This window comes from Macaca fascicularis, chromosome X (assembly GCF_037993035.2).
Source record: "Macaca fascicularis isolate 582-1 chromosome X, T2T-MFA8v1.1".
Taxonomy (NCBI): domain Eukaryota; kingdom Metazoa; phylum Chordata; class Mammalia; order Primates; family Cercopithecidae; genus Macaca; species Macaca fascicularis.
In genome coordinates this window covers 12,898,393-12,924,577 of record NC_088395.1, presented here as the reverse complement: position 1 = coordinate 12,924,577, position 26,185 = coordinate 12,898,393, and the positions used below count along the sequence as shown (strand labels likewise).

General features: G+C 40.7%; 1 long non-coding RNA gene across 1 annotated transcript; it reads left to right on the top strand.

Annotated features, from left to right (window-relative positions):
* Nucleotides 1-7,689: 7,689 nt before the first annotated feature.
* On the top strand, nucleotides 7,690-24,196 carry LOC102142610 (uncharacterized). The gene is made up of 3 exons (XR_001487758.4): nucleotides 7,690-7,831; nucleotides 14,835-15,037; nucleotides 16,435-24,196. It is a non-coding gene; the product is annotated as an uncharacterized lncRNA (long non-coding RNA).
* Nucleotides 24,197-26,185: the final 1,989 nt, after the last annotated feature.

Sequence of the window (26,185 nt, the reverse complement as noted above, 5' to 3'; positions counted from 1 at the left end):
TACTGGAATTTAGAGTGTCCTGAAATAAAAAGAGAATAGTTTCTTTTGCTAGTATTTTACTCATGTTACTACACTAGATTCTGAAGAAAAATAGTGTACATTAATTCATTAACAATTCATTGACACTTGACTAAGTGCCAGGCATCAAGGTAGATCCTAAGATTACAAAGCCATAGGAAACCCAGTCTAGTGGAGGAGAGAGACACATAGATCAATGATTGCATTACAGATTTATGAGTGCCATGGTGAAAACACAAACAAAGCTTTGTCTGACACAGAGACACAAAATATTAGTTCTCCTGGGGCAGGAGTGGGTAGGGGTGGGTTAAGATCTCCAGAAATGTGACATTTGAAGTGAATCTTTTACCAACTTCCCTTTGTGTTCCAGTGCTTTCTGCTAATGTACTGAAAAGAACAAAGCAGGTTTTTATTTTTCCTTTTCCTGAGTTTCTTTTTTTGAAAAATGGAAATATATTAATTTTTCAAGCATACTTCCAGACAGAGTAATGAGAGTTAGTTTCGGAAAGATTTGTTTCTCTTGGCTTGGATTTCCCAACAATATTTTAAAAATGAAGTTAATTCTTCTAAGGTTTACCATAGCTAAAATTTACTGGTGAATGTAACTTTTTGGTAATATATTTGCATATTACACAAAAAAGAATGTGTAACTATTATACAGTACAAATCTTCCTGGCATTCCTGTATGCCATATCCTGGTTCCTACCACCCACCTCCATCCTCAGGTAAGTACTCTCCTTAGTTTCACATGCATCTTTTTTTTTTTCTGAATTTTGAGCAAACAAATCAGTGTTGATTCTTACCTCTTCCTTTTTTATACAAGAGTTATTTCTGGCAAATGCTAAGTTTGGCCCAACAATCTATCACCTAGAATTTAAGTTAACAGCAGACTTTTAGTTAAACATTAAAGACTGAACACCCACATTGATTTCTGATCCTCCTCCAATAAACCCACGAAAATTCTATTAAAAAATGAAAACAGCGTAACTTCACAAGATAGAGAGAACAGGAGAAATGAAACCAGTCAGCATGAGATACCATGAGAGATTTTATTATTTGTTCATAATCGTTTCCTCCCTGCCTATACTTGTTCTGCTTTCCTATAGGTAGAATTACTTCTCCACCCCATGTACTTTGGGCATGGCCATTTGACTTGCTTTGGCCAATGGAGTGTGAGCAAATAATACATAAGATATGCCTGCGCAGAAGGATTAATGCACTTCTGTGGTTCAGTTCTTTTCATTGTGCCTCTGTCCTTTACCAGGAGAATAAAATTCCCCAGACGGTGTCTGCTCTCAAGCTAGAGAGCCAGAATGCAAAGTCATGTGGAGCCAAGCCCAGTGGAGCCTAGAGGAGCCACAGCTCTCATGTAACTTAAACAAAAGATCAGTGCTGTCGTAAGCCATGGAGATTTGGGCGGCATTTGTGGCTATAGAAATAGCTCACCAATATAAATTGTGGAGTGGTAACTGGAGAAAGTAAATGTCTCACGGAAAGATTTTATAGATATTAATATCTAGAGGTCCACCAACATTAAATATAACTCAACAAAAAATCACCCCACACCCCACGATGAAAGTCAACTGTCATCAAGTTCCACCTCTGCTCACAAAGCTTTGAATTTTATTTTCTGTGCTTTAGTCTTAAATATGAACATACAACTGAGAAAAGCCTGCAACATGACAGACAGAAAACAAAACACACACAAATAAAGGAAGCTGAAGGAGATGGAGACAAATCAGGAGGAATACAAAGTTTAAAGAAATTAAATTAATATTCACAGAACCATAAGTTATGAACGGTACTTTATACATGAAACAAAACTAGGATAACATGTTAAAAAAAGAAACAGAAAAATGTTCCTTAGCCCAAAGGAAAATATTCAGTGAAAATTTTAGAAGATAAAGTCAAGGTGATCTCCCAGCCATACTGCTCTATTGAACAAACTCATTACCATTGGAAAACCACTGCCATTATCTGGTGTCCCATGAAATTGTACAACTAAATAATCCATAGGGTAAGAAAATCCAAAATCAAAATGGATGGAAAATGTGAGAGAAAGGATAAGAAAAATCTGTCTGGGCACAGTGGCTGGGCACAGTGACTTACACCTGTAATCCCAGCACTTTGGGAAGCCAAGAAAGGAGGATCACTTGAGCCCAAAAGTTCGAGACCAGCCTGGGCAACATGGTGAGACCACATCTCTACAAAAAAAAAAGAAAGAAAGAATGGGCGTGGTGGTGCATACCTGTAGTCTCATCTATTTGGGAGGCTGAGATGGGAGGATTGCTTGAGCCTGGAGGGTTGAAGCTGCAGGGAGTCATGATTACATGATTACACCAGCCCGGGTGACAGAGTGTGACCCAGTTTACAAAAAAAGAAAAAAAGAAAGAAAAAAAATCTGTCTGGCAAGTCCACTATCTAATAAATAAAAGCTCTAGAAATAGGGAATGGGGAAAGCAGAGGAAAAAACTCATAAAATAATATATTAATATGTTCTAAAACAGAAGGGTCTCCAGACTAAAACTCACTGAGAGCCTAGCATAAATAGATAATAGATAGTAGATAGTAAGTAGATACATAGGTAGATAAACAGATAGATAAGACCTGAGTGACATCAGGGCATTGTGAAATTTCATACCACCAGAAATTTTTTTTTGAAAAAATGCATAAAGCTTCCTGTAGGAGGGGTGGAAGTGTGAAGATAACATATAATGGATTGGAAATCAGATTACCTTGTACTTCTTAATAGAGACATAGGATGCTACAAGTGAAAGGGACAATGCCTTAAAATGTTCAAATAATTCTATATCCAGCCAAAGTATCAACCAAATGAGTGGTTAAAATAATAACATTATCAGACAGAAAAATACATAAAAATTTACCTCTCATATATTCTTTCTCAGAAAAACACTGATGGAAATGTTCTACCAAAACAAGAGAATAAACATGCAAATAAAAAGGACAAAAGAATGAAGAAAAATGTGATTTGTTGGTTATATATCCCAATAAGTAGGGGCATGAAAAAAATTATTATGTGGTCGGGGATCCAAAAACAGCAGAGCAAGGATGGCTCTTTTCTCCTTCATGATATCTTGGGTCTCAGTTGGGATAATCCAAATGACCAGCAGTAACTCAAATGGCTGGAGGCTGAAATAGCTGGAGCCAGAGAATCTATTTCTGTAATGGGTTCTTTATCCACATATATGACACCTGGGTCACCATGGCTGAAGAGGCTGTCTACTGGAACTGTCTGCTGTTTACTGAAACTGTCTACTGGGACTGTCTACTGGAACATTGTGGGACTGTCTACTGGACTGTCTACTGGAACTCTACTGGAACATTGGCATACGTTATACATGTGTTCTTCCAACATGGTGATCTCAGGGTAATTGGACTTCTTACATGGTAGCTTAGGTCTCTCAGAGCAAATGTTCCCAATTAACAAGACAGAGCTTCAGAGCTTTTTATTACCTAGCCTCAGAATTTACATAACATCACTTCTGTCTCCTCTATTGTTTAAAGCTGTCACAAGCCCACCTGATTCAAGAGGACAGGACACAGATACCATTATTGATGGAAAAATTGTCACAGAATTTGCAACCTAATATGGTTTGGCTCTGTGTCCCCGCCCAAATTTCATGTCAAATTGCAATCTTCAATGTTGGAGGAGGGGCCTGGTGGGAGGTGATTAGATCATGGGGGCAGACTTCCTCCTTGCTGCTCTCGTGATAGTGAGTTCTCACAAGATCTGGTTGCTTAAAAGTGTGTAGCACTTTCCCCTTCACTCTCTCCCTTCTTCTCCGTACACATGAATCCTTCACCTTCTGCCATGTTTGTAAGTTTCCTGAGGCCTCCCCAGCCATGCTTCCTGTACAGCCTGTGGAACTGTGAGTCAATTAAACCTCTTTTCTTCATAAATTACCTAGATTCAGGTAGTTCCTTATAGCAATGCGAGAACAGATTAATACACAACTATGGTTTAAAACCACTGCATATGGGATCAGTGATTCAGGGGATCTGACAAAAAAGTGTAAGAGAAAGAAATCCTAGGGAGATAGTCATGTCTATGCTAAACTTTAGAAGAATTAACTTAAATTTTCGATATTGTTATGACTAAACTACAAAATCGAATTGCTCTCTTCCCAAAAGCCTTACACAATGGTACCGGAGTCCAGTTGCCTAACACGTAACACCAAAGTGTTTATTTAATTTCAAACATCTCCTTCGCTTTCCTATTGACATAATTTGAAATCCTTGTTGGGTGAATAATAGATTTTCAAGTCAGAATGGAGAAGCAAATATTTCCTAAACTAACTCTCATTATTCTGTGTGGAAGTATGCTTTAACAATTCATATAAAAACCATGGAAACTAGTGGATTTTCCCTACGCTCTCATTCCAGGTTGCCGAGAGGGCAGGATAGGTGGAGACCAGAATGTAAACTCTGGAAAGTCTCCACAGTCAACTAAAAGTTTGGGTAAAGAAAGGAGAAATATAAGAGCATTTCAGAGGGCAGACTTCCTCTGAGAACAGGAAGCGGAAGGGTTCACAAGTTCAATGCAGAAGGATGTTCAGAACAGGCTCCACTGGAAACATTATCACCTTCATCAGGGATGTATTCTTCATAATGAAAAGCAGCTGTCTGCCCTTGCAAAGGTCGGGGAAGTTTCTGCCCCAGTGGAAGCCAGAATGTACCATGATACACAGAGATGGTCAAAACTACTTTTTGCCTTTAAACTACAAGGACACCTTTTTTTTTCCTGTGAGTTTCCAGTGGGATAAGGAAGTCTGCTCACCCAAGGCTAGCTGTTGATTTCTTCACGCTAAGGCCTCACTGATGCCAGTACCCATTGTTCTGTTGTGTCACTTCTCTTAAGTAAAAGCGAAGCTGTCTGTAATTAGAAAGGCGATGATGTCATGGAGGAAAGGGCCAAGCAGCAGACTTTGCACAAAGCCCCAGGCTGCAGCTGCAACCTACACTGTAATTTTAAATTTAAGTCCAAATTACAAGCTAGCATAACCCAGCAACAAAGGGGCTTTCTCCTACTAGGGACACACAGTAGCCAGCAGGCAAGCCTCAGGATGTTAAAATTCTACCTTCCCTCAGGGAGAGAAATTTTATTTAAATCTGGGAGAGTGGATGTTTTCAAGCAGTTGCATAAACTTGCCAGGCAAAGCCAGGGAAGGCTTTTGCGTGGCTTGGTGAGCGAATGGAAAGCAGCTCATTCTGAACAAAAATTGGTAAAAGTACACTGACTTCTAGCATCTAGTTTGGCTTCCTACCTAGCGTCATTGAGAGTTAAAACTCAAAGGGCCTGGGAGCAGTGGCTCACACCTGTAATCCCAGCACTTTGTGAGGCGAGACAGGCAGATCACCTGACGTCAGGAGTTTGAGACCAGCCTGGCCAACGTGGCAAAACCCTGTCTCTACTAAAAATACAAAACATTAGCCAGGCATGGTGGCTTACACCTGTAACCCCAGCTACTCCGGCTACTCCGGCTGAGGCAGGAGAATCACTTGAACTTGGGAGGCAGGGGTTGCATTGAGCCGAGATTGCACCACTGCACTCGAGCCTGGGTGACAGAGCGAGACTCTGTCTCAAAAAAATAAAATAAAATAAAATAAAATAAATCCCAAAGGAAATCCTAAGATTTAATAGACATGCCCTTTTACTTTCTGACATATGTGCTGTTTGGGGATGGAGAATTTTAAAACTATAGCCTATGTGCCCTTAATCCCCAGCCCTCTGGCCATTCCACCTCTTCAGTGGAGAATCACTCCCAGAGACACACCTCCCAAGCTCCTCATCTGCCAGCCTGTGCCCACCATCCCCAAACTCCCTCCTCTCACCCTATTTCTAAACTTCTCAGGAAAATGGCCCACCATTAACCCAGGTGTCCCTCTAGAGACCTTGAAGTAATGTTACTTTCCTCTTCCCCTTTTCAATGGATTCACCAAATTCTTCCAGAATTATTGCTTGAATGAGCCCCCTTCTCTCCACATTCTTCCTTAGGTCGTATCTTCCGTTCCTTGCATTACTATAATGGCCACATTTCTGGTCAACCAGTCCCCAGGCTGCTTGAGACTCTGGGTTCTTTTCCACATGACACTGATTTCATGATTTGTCATCTAAATCATATACTCAAAAAGTCTAAATTGAGGCTAATGTGTAAAGCAGGCCACATGATAATTGGCACAGAGCCCACCCTCAATAAATGTTACTATATGGATTATGGATATTTTTCTCCTTGACGCTCACAACCCAATGAGAGAGACAGTACAATAGCCCATGGTATTGTTTTTCCCATTTAATGGATTTTTAAACAAATTCATAAATATACGCTGAGCATCTTCAATGTGTCAGGTCCAGTGGTAGGGGTGGCATATAGAGAAGAAGCGACAGATACAAGGCCTGCACGGCCTTGTCTAGTGGATAAAGCAGACATTTGCACGTAGTTAAGCAATTGAGAGCAGCGTGTGATAGGAGAAAGACAGGGCGCTGCAGACTAGTGGGACACACAGGACATTTGCCTTTCAAATCAAACTCCCTTGCATTGTTATAAGAAAAACACAATAGAGACAAAGTAGCTTAGAGGCCTGGCTGCGAAATCTGAATCCCGGTTTTGATTCCTGCCCTCAATACTTGCTAGCTCTGGGTGCCGGGAAGTCACTTAACCTACCTGTTCCACAGTTTCCTCATCTGTAACAACAACAAAAATACTGATGGTGAGGATGAAGTGAAATAATAAGTGGGAAACATCTTGCAAGAAGTAAGCATTTGATAAATGTCAGATGATATTATTGTTTATATTGTCATTATAACATTAAGAGCTCTTCTCACAGATAGAGCAAAGGCTGTAGTTAGAATACTCTCTACAAGGAATATATGTGGCTCATTAGGCCTCCAGGAACCTGGTGCATAAATCTTAAAATCTTACTACTAAATACGGCTAGGAAACACTTTCAGTTGTACATGAATAATATCAGATTTCTGTGATTCATTAATTGAATATTTATTTTCTCTCTACAATGTGCCATTCACTGTGCCAAGTCTTAGTCAATGTTAATTTCCCTGTAATAACAGCACAGTTCCTAGCACATATCAGAGATAAAAAGACATGTTTAAAAATTTTAAATAGCTGATGTTTCGCTCTCTGAAACCAAACAAAATTAAACACAAATGTCATAAACTCTAGAGAAGTTTAAAAAAATACAGTTCATACTTCTCAGAGACTCCTACAATCCCACCTAAATGTTTCCAAGGCCCTAAAAGGAATTTTCCAGAACATGCTGGGTAACACATTTTTCCCAGCGTAAGTAGCCTTCTTAGATCTGGATTTTAAAATAAACTAGATCCCAATATCACTAAAACCTTTATTTTCCTGTTTTCACAATCTTTGGATTCAAAGCTTATTTTTATTTCATGACATTTGTAGTAGCTGAGATATATATCACAAACAGTATTTTAGCCTAAAGAGTACTAAAAGGAATTTTGTTAAGTAATTCGTAGATAAAACGATGAGCTAAGTTATCTTGCTAGCTAAATGATTAACACATCAAAACAGCTAGTTTCCCAGACCTAAAAGAAACGGTTTGGATTTGTGTTGGTAGCTGTTTGCAATTCAAATTAGTTTGTCAAGTGGTTTCAGATTCTTCAATCAGGGTCCTGAAGTTAACCTGGGGACACTGAGTGAAGGCTGTAATTGCAAAGATGTTTTCACATGGGTGAATTGGAAGCACTATCGATGAAAAGCAAACGACGGAATAGGGCCCTGGATTGCTGTGGCTGAATGGAAGGGAAAATGAAACAGTGAGTCGGTTGTCATTTTCTCGCAAGCAAGGCAAAGTCACTGAAGGAATCAGAGAAAGGTTTAAATGTGGAACGATCAGTCTTAGATGTGATCTGGACTTCAATTGAGTGGAATTTCTTGAATCCTTGATGTGGATGAGGAATGCGGAGGGGCCCAAGCGAAAGCAGATTTACTGGAAAGGAGAACTGGAAATTTCAAGGGGTTTGTTTTTGTCATTGTCAACCCTTTTAGCAAATAACATTGATGATTAGGGTGGGTGTTATTCTTGTTGTTGTTTAAGAAAGTACGAGAATTTGTAAAATGCAGAGAAGCAAAAGTTAGAAAACTAAAATTGTTTGCCACCAGAGATCAACTACAGCATTTAGGCCTTTTTCTTCCTTACCTTCTTTCCTTTCTTCCTTCCCTCCCTCCTTCCTCCCCTCTTTCCTTCCTTCTTTCGCATCCATTTATCCATCATCTACCTAGCTCTTTTTATATAGCTATTTCTTTATTATTATATAGTTATATATCTTTGTCATTTGTTATATAAAGTTTGCATTGTCACTGCTTTTAAAATGTTTTGACCTGTAATCTTTAACTTGCATCCTTTAACCCAGGGGGTTTTCTGGCTTTGTTAGGCAGGGTGGCTCATGGGAATTCATGGCCTCTTATTCTGTTAAAAAATTCCTTGCAATCAAGAATATGATGTTTTTTCTTGGTTTAAAACAAACAGAAAATCACACAGAAGTAGAGTTTGCACTAAATATATATTTTTAAATTTCTGCCTGCAAAATTACGTTCCACTGCCTCCTCTTTGCTCAGTTTCCCCCTTATATCTCTCCAGATGTAGCCTCTGGAGCTTCCTTGAGTCTCTGAGAGATTATTTCATAGGACAGGATCAGAAATGACTTGCCAAGATCCCTGCAGAAGTATCTAGAAGGATGGATAATTTATAATTAGAACAATAAGTAATGGTGGTTAACATCTTGCAAGGTGTTATATATTTAATTTTTTTTTTTTTTTAACAAAGTCTCTTTTTACATTCATGAACTCAACCAGGAGTGGTAGAAAGATAGTTTGGATCATGAGTCAAGGTGCCTTCAGTTCTAGTCCTAGTTTTTTCTCAACTATTACCTTCTATAAGCACTTAAATTCTCTGTGCCTCCATTTTCCTATACATAGAAGGAAGTGGGAGGGTTTGATGGTTAGCAGACCAGATGCTTGCTGAGATCATTTCCAGGTCAGCAACTGCATTGTATTATGAAAGTTTTGGTGGCCCCATATTGGATGGGCATTGAGGCATTATTTCCATTAACTACCAGTAAACAGTAGATTTGCCATGGGTGCACACTTAGATGAAACCTGAGGATATACTAATTTGGTGAGGTTGGGGGTGGGGGGCAGGGGAATCCAAGGTCTGATTTCCCCCAAGCAAAGTCTGCTAATGTTTTTCCTCTATGCTTCTTCTAGTTTTTTGGATAAGCTAAGTGAGTATGGGTGTGTGCATATAGATATGCAGGATAATTTATCACACACATACTTCATGGGGGAACTGGCACCAGTTGGTACTTCCTGACCAGCTCCAGTCAGTGCTTTCAGAGAAGAAAATAACTTGTGCAGATGCCTTTACGTGTATTATTCCACTTAATTCTCACAGCACCCCATCAGGGTAGATCCCCCGTTTTGTAGATGTACAAACTAGGGTTCAGAGTGATTTAGTAACTTGTTCAAAATGTGAACACGAATCTATAGGACTCTAGGGCCAAAGTACATTTCAAAGGACTCCGCTTTGACTCACTCTACTGAGGCAGAGGGAAAATAAGAAAACAAGGGCAAGAGGAGCAGGTGAAGAAGTGGATTAAAGGAGTTTCCTCTGCATGGTGCTGTCGCAGAACTACTCTTACAGATAGTGCAGCACAGGTGTGGGTCAACAAGTTCCTTTCCTATGCTCCTTTGCCATGTTCTTTTGCCTTTCTTTTGGGATTATCAGGTTTCCCAGGGCTCCCAGGCTTTCCTATCACTCCCACAAGCACCCCATCCTGATGAGCCATTGCCAATATTTCATGTTCTAGAATCATCTTGTCTTCTGCCTCCTGCAATAGAAACTTCCTTTTCTCTATACGATTGTTTCAGCTAAGTGGAAAGCAATCTGATTGAGTGGATCTATATTAGAATGTGAATGCCTAAAATGTTCTCATTATTAAGAAGGATGTTGATATATGAAAATCTGACAAACGCCATTATAAACAGAAATTGAGTGAAGAAAACAAAAATTCGGGCTTTTGGGAGAAGGTGAGATATTTGGGGACTGAGAAGTGTCAGGAGCCAGTCAGTAGGAAGTGGAGTGGATGTTCCAGCTACAATTCCATGGCATTAGGGGGATCTGAAAAGGAAGCCCAAAGGTCCCTAATAAGAAAGGAGCTCCTGTGTAGGAGAGCATCTGCGTATTAAAAATAAGGCTGATCCCAAGCTGAAACAAAAAACAAGCAAATTGTGATATTGTGGTATCTATTTGGTCTTTGACCCTGTTTCCTGGCATACAAATCCTAAATTACTTAGAAATTCTAAAACGTTGTCTTTTTGTACCCTAATGAGTTGACTGATAGCAGGCAGCCCCTAGGCAGCTTCAGGATGGGGGTTTGTCACCCAGAAAGACTAACTTTTAGCACCACTCCCAATCTCCAGGGAAGGGAGAGGAGATGTTGAGTGTATCACCAATGGCCAATGGTTTGATCAATCATGCCTAAGTAATAAAGCTTCTAGAAAAACCCAAAAAAGACAGGATTCAGAGAGCTTCCAGATAGCTGACCATGTAGAGGTTCCTGGAGGGTGGTGCCCAGGGAGGATATCAAAGCTCTGCACCCCTTCCCTCATACCATGCCCTAGACATCTCTTCATCTGTATCCTTTGTAATGTCTTTTATAATACATGAGTAAACGTAAGTGTTTTTCTGAGTTCTGTGAGCAACTCCAGCAAATTAATTGAACCCAAGAAAGGGGGATTGTGGGCAACCTGATTATAGTCAGTCGGTCAGAAGCACAGGAAAAATAACCTGCAGCTTTTAATTGGTATCGTAAGTGGGGGTGGGGGCAGTCTTGGGGACTGAGTCCTCAACCTGTGGGATCTGACACGCTCTGGGTAGAGAGTGTCAGAACTGAATTAGAGGACATGCAGCTGGTATCTGCTCCTTGATGTGTACAGGAACGCCTCCCCACCCCCACCCCCCCCCCGCACCCACTCCCCCACACATATTTGATCACAGAAGTTTTCTGCATTGTTGTTGAGTGAGGAAAAGTAAAAGTGCTTGGAGTGTGTGTGTGTGTGTGTGTGTGTGTGTGTGTGCGTTTTCGTTTTCCCCACGTTCAGACAAACGAAAGGTGGAGCAGTGGTGAGAGAGAGCAGGCAGTCCACTGAATTTGGGCCCACAAAGGCCCCCTGCAAGAGCTGCTGGTGTTTGCTCCCAAATTGCAGAGTACATGAAGACAATGTGTTTCCTGCTTTCCAGGGCATAGGTTAGTACTCATGGCCCTGGGCCTGGGCATTCAGCCACATCTGTTGGCCCTGCCGCGTACTCAGGGGTGGGAGGGGAAAGCAACTTCTGGGAATGGCTTCCTGTTCCCTACTCCTGGAGCTAAGTCCAAGAAAAGAAAAAGAAACTAATTTCACCTTTTCCTCTAAACGTCATTGTTATTGACACAGCCAGTCTGCAGTGATCAATTAAGCAAATCTGAAGACTCAAATGCTTTTATGCTTCTTATTTAAAAGTTGCTTAGAATTTATTCCTTAATTCCAGATAAGTTACCAAAAGAGAACATTTAAGTAACTTATCCAAGATCACTGGACAACGGTGTGGGTCCAACCCCTACATACGTAGCACATACAACTGGCCTGATTGGAGGGACCGTCCAAGAATCATCCTCCTCCATATTCTCACACAACTCTCTGCCCCTTTCCAAGTGCCTACACTTTCCAGAATTGAGAGTCATTCCTCAGTGTCTTGAGAGTCCCCTTATTCAAGTCCAAATCCTAGGGCAGGAATTGCACTTGATCTTTTATCAACAGTTTACCTAGTGGAACATTCTGCCTCATACCTCTTTCTGATACAAATGTCTGGAAGCCGGGCCTTCCGGGGATAAGGCAGGAATGGGATGCTTCACCCTATTGTGGGAGAAAAGAAGACTGGAGGTAGGAATTTTCCAAAAACAAACCTTGTTAGGGGCCTGTGCTGCTTCCAGCTGGATAGCTATCCCACGTTGCAGCTTTATTAATTAATCTTCCTCTTGGGAGTGTGTTTTAAGTACCAAGCAATAAAATAGTCTGGGAATTGACATGTTTAACTAAATTGAGGTTTATTTCAACTTATTTACTATCGTCACTGATTCTTTTACCTCTCTCTGGTCCCCAAACATAAGCAGCCCCAAAGACTGGCCCTGGCTCCTTTTTTCTATACACTATTAATTTGGATCACTCTCACTCTTTCAGGTTTAAGAATCACAATTGGGAGGCCGTACCTCCAAAGTTTGTCTCTAATCCAGGGGCCAACAAACTCTCTCTGTAAAAGACCAGAGAGTAAATTTGTCAGGCTTTGCAGGCCATGCAGTCTATTGCAACCACTCAACTCTCCTATTGCAGCATGAAATCAGCCAAAGACCATACGTCAATGAATGGACATGGCTGTGTTCCAATAAACTTTATGAACACTGAAATTCCAATTTCATGTAATTTTCACTTGTCACAATATATTATTCTTTGGGTTTTTTTCCCCAACCACTTGACAATGTGAAAACTATTCTCTAGCTCATGGACCTTAGTAAAGCAGGCAGTCAACCTCTGTTCTGACCGATACCGTTCTCCAAGTTCCAGGCATCCTGCTGTCAAAAACACCCTCAGACTTGAAGTTTCTAATATGAAAATTGCTCTGTCTTTTATCCACCCCACGAAACAGCTGTTCTTCTTGACTTCTTTGTCTTAGGAGACCAGAATTCTCCCAGAGTCCCAGCTGGAACTCCAAGGGTTTCCTTGGTTTCCATTTGTCATCCCTTGTGCAAAACCAGTACCCCAATGCAATGCATCCAGCATCTGTCTCTCTCTCTCAAAAGTTCTGCGTATCCAAATTAATTTTCCTAAAGCAAGATTTGTATTAAAGAACACCCTTCAAGGTCTCTACTGTTTCCTGCACACAGTAACCCAGCCTGCAGCACCCTGCATTTATATATATGCAGTTTTGCCTCTGAGGGAGTTTTCTAGTTTCATTCTCCACTATTTTCTGACACACATTTTCTGTGCAAACCAAAATGACTTGCCTTCAACAGGTGAAATTAACATGCTGGGAGCAGGCAGGGAGTTCCTACCTCTATGCCTTTGTTCTTGATCTTTTCCTCCATTAAATCCTTTTCCTGCACCCCTGGACCTATCAAAAAGTTCATGACCAACCATACTGAGATACCACTTTACTTATACTAGGGTGACTATCATAAAAAGACTGACAATAACAAGTGTTGACAAGAATGTGGAAAATTGGAACCCTCCTATGCTGTTAGTTGAAATGTAAAATAATACAACTGCTTTGGAAAAACAATCTGGCAGTTCCTCAAAATGTTAAACATAGAGTTACCATGTGACTCAACAATTCCACTCCTAGATACACACTAGCAAAATGAAAACATATGTCCACACAAAAACCTGTACACAAATATTAATAGCATTATTCACAATAGCCAAAAAGTAAAAACATCCCAAATGTCTGACAACTGATGAATGGATAAACAAAACGTGGTCTATTTATACAATGAGATAATATTAGGGCAAAAAACAGAGCTGGGCACGGTGGCTCACACCTGTAATCCCAGCACTTTGGGAGGCCGAGCTGGGTTGATCACGAGGTCAGGAGATCAACACCATCCTGGCTAACACGGTGAAACCCCATCTCTACTAAAAATACAAAAAATTAGCTGTGCGTGGTGGCATGCACCTGTAATCCTAGCTACTCAGGAGGCTGAGGCAGGAGAATTGCTTGAACCCGGAAGGCGGAGGTTGCAGTGAGCCAAATTCATGCTGCTGCACTCTAGCCTGGGCAACAGAGCGAGACTCCATCTCAAAGAAAAAATAAAGAAAAATGGAATGAAGGTTTGATACATCCTATAATATGGATGGACCTTGAAAACATGCTAAGGAAAAGATGTCAGACACAAATCCCCACATGTCATATGATCCTATTACTATGAAATGCCCAGAACAGGAAAATCTATAGAACTTGAAAGTAGATTTGTGATGGGCTGGGGTGGGAGTGAAGGGTCAAGAGAAAATAGGAGTGACTGCTAATGAGTAGAAGGTTTCTTTTAAGGTTGATGAACTATTTGAAAATTGATAGTGGTGATGGTTGCACAACCCTCTGAATACACTAAAAATTATTGAATTGCAACTTTAAGTGAATTGTATGGCATATGTATTAAAGCTCAATATATATTTTTAAAAGGCTTGTGGCCAAATCATTGTAATTTGACCTTTAAAAATATTATCTTTATTTTATAACTACATTATCTCTTTTACTCACTTGACATTATATTTTACTCTGTAATATTTTTCTGCCTATATTTTAATTTTTGTTGTTGTTGTTGTTTTGAGATGGAGTCTCGCTCTGTCACCCAGGCTGGAGTGCAGTGGCGCGATCTGGGCTCACTGCAAGCTCCGCCTCCCGGGTTCATGCCATTCTCCTGCCTCAGCCTTCCGAGTAGCTGGGACTACAGGCACCCGCCACCACGCCCAGCTAATTTTTTTTTTTTTTGTATTTTTAGTAGAGACGGGGTTTCACCGTGTTCGCCAGGATGGTCTCAATCTCCTGACCTCATGATCCGCCCGCCTTGGCCTCCCAAAGTGCTGGGATTACAGGCGTGAGCCACCGTGCCCGGCCAACTCATACTTTCATATATGTGTGTGTGTGTATAAATATGCTTGTGTTTGTTGATTTAATTCAGGAGACAATTCTGAGTAGTCAAAATAAAGTACAATAATTTAAATTACTAGAGCTGAAGACTATAGGATGTCAACTGTGAATATATCAAGCAACTCACAAGCTACCATATTGATGTGACATGATGAAGTGGGAAGGAAAGCCATCTGGAGTTTCACTGGTGAATTGATACATCTTGCACTTACCATTGTGTATCCCCCGGACTTTGATCAAATGGACATGGGCCTTCTGATCTGCAGAGTGCCTGGAAATTAAGGTATTTAGTTATGCTTATTTTGCAGCTTCCCCATGTATAAACCCAAAATATAATGGAGTCATGTATATTTTTTAAATTTATTTTTTAAATTTTAAATTTAAATTTACTTGAACAACTATTGATGAAGAACCTACTGTGTGCATGGCATTGGACTCAAAGATGATCTGAGTAAATTCAATAAGCAATAAATGACCATGCTAGCGTGGCTGTCAGCTTGCTGCATACTAAGCATGTGGTACTCTACATTCCATTTGCTAAGAGTTTTTCTAAATGCTTATATTTGGCACATGGGTTCTTGAAAAATATCAAAAAATACACTTCAAACTGTATATCATCGGTCTATATTCAACCCATATTGATTAGGTCAGCAAGAAATTAAGTATATGGAAACCAATACAATCCTGTTTGTGTTTAGCATTTTCTCTGGAGAGCATCCATGATCCATCCATGAATTATATCCAAGTAAATGTTGTCAACACAAGGGTTAAAGTACATTAATAGTAATCTAGGGCCCCCAAAGACTTTCTACCCAGGAATACTATTCAGAGTAAAGTGGCAGCAATATATTAAATTACTCTAAGGCTTGACTTTGGGGGAGCGCAGTCAAACACCATTTGTCGCCCAAGTGTCTCTATTTGAATTACCTAATTCTCAGCAGGTGAAAATAAAAAGTCAAAACTATAGGCAAAGCAGGACCCTTGAAAGGCCAGTTTTCCACAGATTGCTTTATACCCTCATTTTCAAGGTTACTCAGCCCACAGTTAAAAGGCTCACCAAAGCTCACCAAAAGCCACAGTGTCCACCTACAAACATGGGACCATGGTTGTAGTTAGTAAAAACATCATTGATTTGCTTGGAGTGTCCTCTCTTTGTATCTCCTCTGGGAACTCATAATAGTTGTGACCAAGGATTCAGAAATTGGAATCCTAGCCAATTGCACTGGCTTTGACTTAGAGACTCAGTTTCCTCTTTTTGCCATAACAAATTACCACATACTTAGTGGCTTACAACAGAATACATTTGTTATCTTACGGTTCTGGAGGTCAAACCTGAAATGGCTTTCACTAGGCTAAAATAAAAGTGTCAGCAGGTCTGGTTCCTTCTGGAGGCTCTAGGAGATAATCCATTTCCTTGCCCTTTTCAGTTTCTAAAGGCTGCTGGCATTCCTTGGTTTGTGGCCCCTTCCTCCATCTGCAAAGCATAACATCTTTCAATCCCCACTTTTTATAAGGATCCTTGTGGTACGTCAGGCCCACCGCCAAGGTAATCCAGGATAATGTTCCCATCTCAAGAACCTTAACCACATCTGTGAAGTCCAATTTCTCAGGTAAAGCAACATATTCACAGGTTTCAGAGATTAAGATATGGTCATTTTGGGGGGCCTTTATTCTACACAGAGACACAACAAAGAGGAAGACTCCTTGACTAGTGATCATCACCATCATCATCATCATCATCATCATCATCATCATGGAATCAAAGGAGATCATTTTGGAGCTTTAGGATTTGACTGCCCTGGCCATGTGCAGTGGCTCACACCTGTAATCCCAGTACTTTTGGAGGCCAAGGTGGGTGGATCACCTGAGGTCAGGAGTTTGAGACTAACCTGACCAACATGGAGAAACCCTGTCTCCACTAAAAAAAATTAGAACATTGGCTGGGCTTGGTGGTGCATGCCTGTAATCCCAGCTATTCGGGAGGAAAATTACAGTCAAACGGGGTTGTCCTCTGGTGGGCAGGAGTGGAGGTCAAAAGGTGCTCAGTGGGGGAGCTTTTTGAGCCAAGATGAGCCAGGAAAAGGACTTTCACAAGGTAATGTCATCACTCAAGTCAGGGACCGGCCATTTTCACTTCTTTTGTGGTGGAATGTCATCAGTTAAGGCAGGGCAGGGCATTTGCACTTCTTTTGTGATTCTTCAGTTACTTCAGGCCATCTGGGCGGGCGGACGTGCAAGTCACAGGGGATGCAATGGCTTGGCTTGGGCTCAGAGGCCTGACACTGTTCTCATGATAGTGAGTTCTCAGGAGATCTGATGGTTTTATAAATGGCAGTTTCCCCTAAACTTTTCTCTCTCTTCTGCTGCCTTGTGAAGAGGTACTTGCTTCTCCTTCACCTTCCATCATGATTGTAAGTTTCCTGAGGCCTCCTCAGTCATGTGTAACTGTGAGTCAATTAAACCTCTTTCCTTTATAAATTCGTCAGTCTCAGCTACTTCTTTATAGCAGTGTGAGAATGGAGTAATAAACCATCCATGACAATATTCTTTGATTTTTACCTGGTTCACTAATTTTAACTTAGTTATAATTTTAAATAATTATAAGTAAAGATCCTTCCTGATTTCCAGGGGATAAACTGGGGCACAGAATGGTTATTCGGTCCAGAAAGAGGAAGAAAAATAACCCAGGGGGATGCCAGTCTGAGGCAGCCACTTCCAGAGACTGTGGGCCAGCTCTGAGAAATGTCCAGATTAGATAGACTATATCTGGAAAGATAATCTTGTCCCATGACTGCAACAGACCACTTGAATTTACCTGCCAGGTTTATTCAGAATTTATGCCTAGAAATCCCCAGAATACACTAGAAAATCCCAAACTGTCCTGAGACTGAGCACCTAAAGTTGCTGGGTCAAGAAAATATTTTTTTAAATGAAAGAGACTTGAGCATATCTCTGTATTAAGGGGTAGAGGCAGAAGAGGGAAAGCAATTAAAGATAGAGGAGAAACAATAGTCACAAACTAGAAACAGCTCGACCATCATGAAAATGCTTAAACAAAAACTGGTGCATCCATACAATGCAATACAACTCAGTAATGAAAAGGCACGATCAACTGCCACTACCCACAAAATGGATGACTTGTAAAATCATTATGCTGAGTAAAAAAGCCAGACATAAAAGAGTACGTACTACCTAAGTACACTTACATGAAATTCTAGAAAATGTGAACTAACTTATAGTGACAGAAAGGAGATCAGTGGTTGCCTAAGGTTAGAAGCAGAGAGAAAGGAATGAACAGCAAAGAGGCACAAGGAAACTTTTGGAGGTGATGGAAATATTGTATCTTGATCATGGCAGTGGTTTCACGGATGTCAAAACTCAGCAAATTGTATACTATAAATGGATACCATTTACTGTACATAAATTATACTACAATAAAACTGATTTACAAAAAGAGGGAAGCTTCTTGGGGGCCCAAGGACTGGATGAGGAACCCCTTTTCCACTGGGAAAGAAGGAAAGTACAATCACCTGATGGGTTCTTCTGGCCTACTGCACAGATAAACCCAATTCACTGAGAGAGTGGTATTGCAGTAGAGAAAGACTTTAATAATCACAGGGCCAGCTAAGTGGAAGAACAAGAGTTTAGTACTCAAATCAGCTTCCCCAAAAGCTTGGAGGGTAGGGTTTTTCAAGGATAGTTTGGCAGGCAGGGGGCTAAGGATTGGGCATGCAGATTGGTTAGGAAAGAGATTGTAGGGGTGTGGAAAACAATCCTTATCTGCTGACTCAGCCTCTGGGTGGGGGCCACAGGACTGATTGAGTCATGAGTCATGGGTTGGGGTAGAGTCAGTTGGTTGTCAGTATACAAAAATCTGAAAACCATCTCAAAAGACCAATCTTAGATTCTACAACAGTGATGTTATCTATAGGAGCAATTGGGGAAGTCACAAATCTTGTAATTTCTGCCACATGACTCCTGAGTAGTAAGGGATTACAGAAAAGCAAGCTAGGAGGCTGGGCATGGTGACTTGCATCTGTAATTCCAACACTTTGGGAGGCTGAGGTGTGAGAATCTCTTGAGCTCAGTAGTTCAAGGCCAGCCTGAGCAATATAGTGAGACCCTGTCTCTTTAAAAAATAAAAATAAAATAGCAAGTTAGGGAACAATGGCTGGTTATCGTTTATACCTATATCTCAGCAGAATTCAGGCCTCTCCCATAATCCTAATCTTGTGGCCCTGTATTAGTTTTACAAAAGTAGTTTTAGTCCCTGAACAAGGAGGGGGTCTGGGAGGGACTATTATCATCCTTGCTTCAAAGTTAAACTGTAAACTAAATTCCTCCCACGGTTAGCTTGGCCTATGCCCAGGAATAAGCAAGAATAGCCAGATTGTGAGGCTAGAAGCAAGATGGAATCAGCCATGCTAGACTTCTCTCACTGTCATGATGTTTGCAAAGGCGGTTTCAGAAGGAGGCCAAAGCAGAAATGGTCACAGATCCATTCATAGATGAGAAGAGGCTTCAGAGAGAAGACAGTGGTTAGCCACGATACTCTTAATGTTTTCTTAGGATGTAATGGCCCAAGGGGTTCTTTCCTGCCCCTGCACAAAGAAAGACCATGGTATTGTAGCAAAGAGTTTAATAGACAGGCTGGCCATACCACATGGGAGATGGAGTCAGTACTCCAATCATTCTCCAAAGCTCACAAGTTAGGGGTTCCTCAAAGGCAACTTTGGGGGAAGGGGTGGGGGTGGCTAGGCTTGCAGCTGGTTGGTTGGAGCAGAGATGAAATCATAGCCAGTTGCAGCTGTTCTCCTGTGTGCTGAATCGCTTCTGGGTGGGACCACAGGAGCAGGGTTGGAGGGTCCAGGTGGAGCCATGGGTGTCAGACATACAAAAAGCCTGAAAAGATATCTCAAAAGGCCAATCTTAAGTTCTACAATAGTGATGTTATTTGCAGGAGTAATTGGGGAAATTGCATATCTTATAACCTCTGGAATAATGGCTGTCTATGGTTCATGTTTGCATCTTAGCAGAACTCAGGCTCCTCTCCTCCCTGCAGCCTGATGGCCTTCCATTAGCGTTACAAAAGCGATTCAGTTTTATGGGAGGCTTTTCATCATTTAAACTATAGCCTAAATGTCTCTCAAAATCAGCTTGGTCCAAAAGCCCAGGAGTAATTAAGAGAAAGGCAAAATGTGGGGTGGGTTAGCTCAGCTCACTGTTAAAACTTTTCTCACTGATATAATTTTCGCAAAGGCAATTTCAAGAAGCTCCCTGCATTACTGCCCACAGCAACGAGTCTCCTTTTAACATGCAGATTCACATCGATCATAATGAGCTCAACTTGCATCTGAAGACTGGAGACTCTCACACATCTTAACCCACAATGTGTGCTATCCAGACAGAATATTTGCAAGGTCTAAACTTCTTTTAAATCAAAATTCAGCCCACCTTCAGCTTGGTATTCCTGCCACACACAACCCCTGACAGCTTCAGCAGAGAACTGGCTGATGTGTTCTGAGTGTTATTTTCTTTGATTCCTTCTGAGTGGCATTTTCTTTGATTTCTTCCTGTGTCTCTTTAATTACTGGGAGCTCCAGAAGCAATAAGAAGCTGGGAGGAAAGATTTTGTCAGAAAGCTTCAGGCTGAGAGGAGAACCTGAAAGATAGGGATCTGCCAGCACCTCTGTGGTTATCGACTCTTTCATGTAACCACTTACCAGAGTATATCAGACGGTATTTTGCAGTAACGAAGACAGAGCCATAGCAACCAGACTACAAAGAGAAGCCCAGGCTTCTGGAAATGGCTCCAAGTCTCTGAAGAGATGTTAGCATTTCACAGCTTCCATTTCTTTTTGTGTTTGTTTCCTTTTGGTAGCCACTGGAGATAAGCCGTGTTTTCTTTACACACCCCAAAACTAGGGAAATTTTTATTTACCACAGCTGGGTACATGGGCCTAAGACTGGAATTCTTCAGTTAACAGTCATGTTAAATGGAAATTCATTTTCTCAGTCATGAAAACTATTCTCAGAACATATTTTCTGAGCTGCTGTCTAATATCTGGGGCTTTTTCACACTAATAATAATCTTTTTCTCCTTCCTAAAAAACTGGAAGTTATAATTAAGTAGAGGAAGCAAAAAACCCTTCCCTTGACACTGTGCTAGTTTTGTGGAAGTCCTTCATCAGGAATGAGTCACTCATGTAAATTGAAAGCTGCTCTGGGTCCCCACCTTTGAGTTAGAGTCCCCGCAACTTCTCCACTATAGCTATTTGGGTTTTTACAAAAGAATAATGATGTGAGACCCCAAAAGAGGACAAAATATGTGACTATGTTTGTGAAGGTAAGCATGACACTGCATTGTCCATTGGGGGCCACTCCTCTGGTGAAATAGGTGCCTACTGTCCCTTATCACCCACCAAAACATGTATCCACCCTATGTTTAAAATTGTGTAGGCTACCAAAAGAATTGAAAGTAGGGACAGAAACAAATACTTGTACATGCATGTGCATAGTAGCACCATTCGCCATAGCCAAGAGGTAGAAACAACCCAAATATTCATCAGTGGATGAATGGATAAACAAAATATGGTCTATCCATACAATGGAAAATTATTCAGCCATAAAAAGTAAAGCAGTACTGATAACACTATATAATTAAAGCCGACTGATAGACAGGTGTATTCAATTCATTCTGTTAATATTAAGCCTTCTGTTCTCAACTAGAGGGGGAGAGATAGGCAAACAGACTGCTCACTGCTGTGATAAGGACAGGAGCAGGGGTGGGAAAGTGGGAGTTGGGATAGCTGCTTTGCCCAAAGAGCTCATAGAAGACAAATATTGACAGCATGCCTTGTACTAGGAGGCCACACCCTGCCCCAGCTTGAATCTTAAGAAAAGTTAATGAGAAAGGCAAGGCAGAATTTGGTTTGGAGTTCAAAGGAGTGATAAAGAGCATAGTAAATATTAATGAGAGTTTAGAGATGGAAGAGCTCTCAGAAGCTGGATGCCTCGCAGGCTGAAAGCACAGACTAGGCCTGAGTTCTAACTGAGAATCAGGAGTCAGTTAGAACTGTCTAGACCTTGGTTAGGTCACTACATGACTATGAACTTGGCCATGCCATGTAACTTCCTGGGTCTTGGCTTTCTTCGCTAAGTGCTTCCCCAGACTGAGCTGGCATCACAAATGTCTGTGGAACATTTAAAACATAGACTCCCCTATGGCTGGAGAGACGGCACCTTGGAAATGAACCAGTAGTTCACAGACTTGAACCCCCTGGGACTTGCGAATACTCAGATTGCTGGTTCCCATTTCTATAGTTTCTGATTCAGTAGGTCTAAGGGGGAGACCTGAAATTTTCCATCTCTAACAAGTTCCCAGTGAAGGTGATGGCTCATTACACACTGAGAACCACCGAGGAAAAGCTAAACTAGTCATTACCAACTCTGGCTGGTCATCAGAATCACCTGGAAAATATTTAATAAATACCAGGGCCCCACTTCATATGTAGTGAACCAGGGATCCTCTACAGTCTAGACCCTTCTGTCTAGCTCTAGGTCTCATGATGCTTCTGAAAGATGAGCCTGGGATTGGGCTCTTATAGTGAGTGGGATTTGGAGTAAGCTAGAGGAAGACACTGGCATTCTGTTTGGGTCAGAATGAGCAGTAGCAAGTTCCGGGGCAGGAATCAGCAAGCTATGGTGATGGTTATGGGAACCATGACCCAACTCATCTTAGGTAATATTTATTAACCACTCACTGCATTTATTTATCACCTAAAGAAGTGGGGGAGGGAGATACAATAGGAAAAGAAAAGTGACTTTTGCACAGAGATGCTTGGGAGAGGCCTGAGGAAACTTCACAAAAAGTTCCAGACAATGTCAGTGCTAGTCTGCCAATATCTATTCCTGTATTCTTTTTATTTTCCCCCAGAACTAAGTCTAAATAATAACAGAAGCATTTCAAATAAAAATCTTGGGGCATAAATTCCTAAGGAATGAAATCCAATGTACTGATGTCTTGGCAAAAAATATGTCCTTAGATGCCATTTCATGGAGGACCTGGTAGAACAATTGCTCGTAGAATATTCAGTTGGTGGAATGGAGTGGAGGAGTTGATCCGTTCCCTCTGGTTACTTCATAAACCAGACATCTTACAGCACAGATACAGACCTCTATAGCTGATCCTCCCTAGAGCTGCTTTCACCAATTATTCAGATATTTCACTTTGGGTTGCCTGCTTTAACTTAGATCATTTTCTTGAACAGATATAACAGGCAAGAAGCTCCTATTTCTTCAGGAAAAAAGCTCAGCATGTATTCACTGACAGGCACACATAACATGGGCACAATGTGCCTGGTAAGCATCTGTAACGTATAATTTAAAAATTCTTCCAAGAGTTTACTTAACTTGGGCCAACTGACAAGCTCCCTCCTTGCCCCCATCCTTGCAATAGGACTAAACTTCCTTAAGTGTCTTCTATACTACTGTGAATGATGTGATCATGCAGCTGATGGCATGGCTATTGTGGGAATTCTTCCTAGTAACTACAGTTGTTTTATAAAACTTCTTTCCAAGAAAAGTGTAAGTTATTTGAGGTCACACTCTTATATACTTTAGCTACTTACAGCACTTAGCACAGTGTTGAACACATAGTACATTTCTTTTTTTTCCCCCAAAGAAATACACAATAGAATCCCTGGATGGTAGAATTGGTTTGCTCACTGATCAGAAAATGGTGCCTCGAATATAGATGTTTAATAGCTTCACAGCAACCATATTCTAGACTTCCACCATGTCATCCCTAGATTTTTCTTGTGACTTTGATTGTCTCTCTTTTCTATCTAGTTTATTCTATAGCCATAGAATACAGCCAGTATACACCTCACTCCTGTACAGTCAATTAGAGTCAGTAGAAAGAGGGTTGACCCAGAATCAGAGATCTAGTCTTGTTACTTTATATCCATTGAACTAAAACTCCCCATTTCCTCTCCTCCCTCCCTTCACCAACCACTGTTTTATTCTCTAACTCTGTATATTTCACCTTTGTTGCTTTTTATAGATTCCACACATAAGTGAGATCATGCAGTATTTGTTTTTCTGTGCCTGGCTTATTTCATTTAGCAAAATGTCCTCCAGGTCTGCACATCTTGTGGCAAATGGCAGGATCTCTTTTTTAATGGCTGAATAATAGCAGTTAGGTAGGATGAACAAGGCTAGAGATCTAATGTACAACTATAAGGACTATAGTTAATAAATTGTATTAAGGATTTTTGTTAAATAAGTAGATTATAGCTGCTTTTGTCATTTAAAAAGTAACTATGTGAGATGATGATATGTTAATTTGCTTCATTATAGTAAACATTTGGCTGTATATATCTATCTCTTAACATCATGTTATAAACCTTAAATATACACAATAAAATGTATTTTTCAAAAATGGGATGTCTGGGTTTGAGTCTCAGCTGTATCTCGGGCAGCTGGGTGACCCCATACCAATCAGTCAAGTTCTTCCAGCCTCCACTTCTATATCTGAGAAATGTGCATAATGATGTCCATCTTAGCCTTGTCTTATTGCTCTAACTTAACTATTACTAACTTAAAAGCAAAGACTGGGTTTTCTTTGCTTTTAAAATCATCTCTTTCTTTGCCCATTTGGTCTATTTCAAGTTACCTGTTAGAAGAATGAAGGGAACAAAGGGATGATTCTGGGGTTCAGGAGAAATGTAAAAATCAGAATTGTTTTTTGCCATTTTCTTCTATTTTGTATTTTCTTAGCTTAAGGATAGAGTATAGCACCAATGTTTGTGCAGCTAGGGAAACTCCAGGGAAGCTCGGAGACTTTGGGAATTCACTTGCCTGACAGCCATCTAGTGAGGCTTCTAAGCTCATAGCCTTATGTTGTCCATTTTTGAAGGTGCAGAGAAACACTTGCTAGTGAATTATATTTTCTAGGTATTAACAATTCCTTAGAAGTATGATGTGATGTGCTAACATTTCAGATATGATTATTGTGTTTATCATAGGCCACTGAGAGGTAATTATGGGAAGACTTCTATTAAATGCCACAGACTAGACCATTTTCCTGCCTTCTCCTGTCAACAGGTCCCATGTGAAGGTTACTATGGGAAACTCTCCCTACTGAAACAGTAGTCATGTCTGCAGCCTGGGAGGTTCCAGTAACAACACTATTGTGCTCACAGACATGGCCCTCTGGGATTTCATCCAAGCTATAGAAGACTGCCTGGTTGGGGAAAGAGCATTTTATAAACAAAACTAAAAGAACAGGGTGTTCATTTACACTCCTGGGGAAAGAATCAATAAGGGCTATGACTTGGTTGGCTCAACAAAACTGACTGACTTTTGAGTTAATTTGCTAAGGATTATAGATGGTCCCTGACTTACGATGGTGAACCTATGATTTTTGACTTTACAATGGTGCAAAACCATTGTGTTTTCACTTTCAGTACTGTATTCAATAAATATGAGATATTCTTGTAGTATTACATTATTATAAATATCAGATTCTAAAGATTATAAAATAGGCTTTGTGTCAGATGATGTTGCTCAACTGTAGGCTAATGTAAATGTTCTGAACATGTTTAGGGTAGCCTGGGCTAAGGTATGGTGTTCAGTGTATTAAATGCATTATCAACTTACAATATTTTCAATTTACAGTGAGTTTATTGGGATGTAATCCCATTGTAAATTGAGGAGCATTTGTACTTGTGTTTCACCTATTGTGGGGTCCGTCCCACAGGCCCTGACCCAATGATGGATGAATAAAATACATTGACACAGATATTCTGCCTGTCAGTCCAGTTAAGGGTCTGGGCCCCTCACAGACACAAAGGAAGGTATAGTGAAGAGTAGCAGCCATGGCCCCGTTCAGCCAGTGAAGCTTGCATTTATTCAGTATAGATTAAATGACAAAGGTCTTGAGTAAACACCACTAGAGGGTAATTGACCTGGTTGCCACCCCCCAACCCCCCAGTAGAGAGCAATTATGCACCCACAGTTCATCAAAGGTTGGTTTTAGGACCACATTTGTAAACAAGTTATTTAGGTAAACTACTTTACATTTCTTTGTATCTAGGCCCTAAGCTTTTAAGAGAATTCAGCTGCCTTCAGCCAAATGCTATGCAAACCCCCAGGCATTCCAAGAGGGTTTGTGTTTATTTCCTTATAATTTTACAATTTCTTCCACCATCCTGATTGAATCCCCATAACCTATATAGAGAGAGTCATTTTCCAGTCATTTCTTGGGGCCATTTTGTATGAAAAGTAGAATCTAATCAAGATGCAAGTAATATGAGAAGCACCAAGGTAATTTTAAAGAGCAACATTTGGTATAAAAATGAGTGTTTAACCAGGAGACTGATGATGCTTGTCTTGGTATAGGAATCACAGAGCACAATAGTGACCAGAA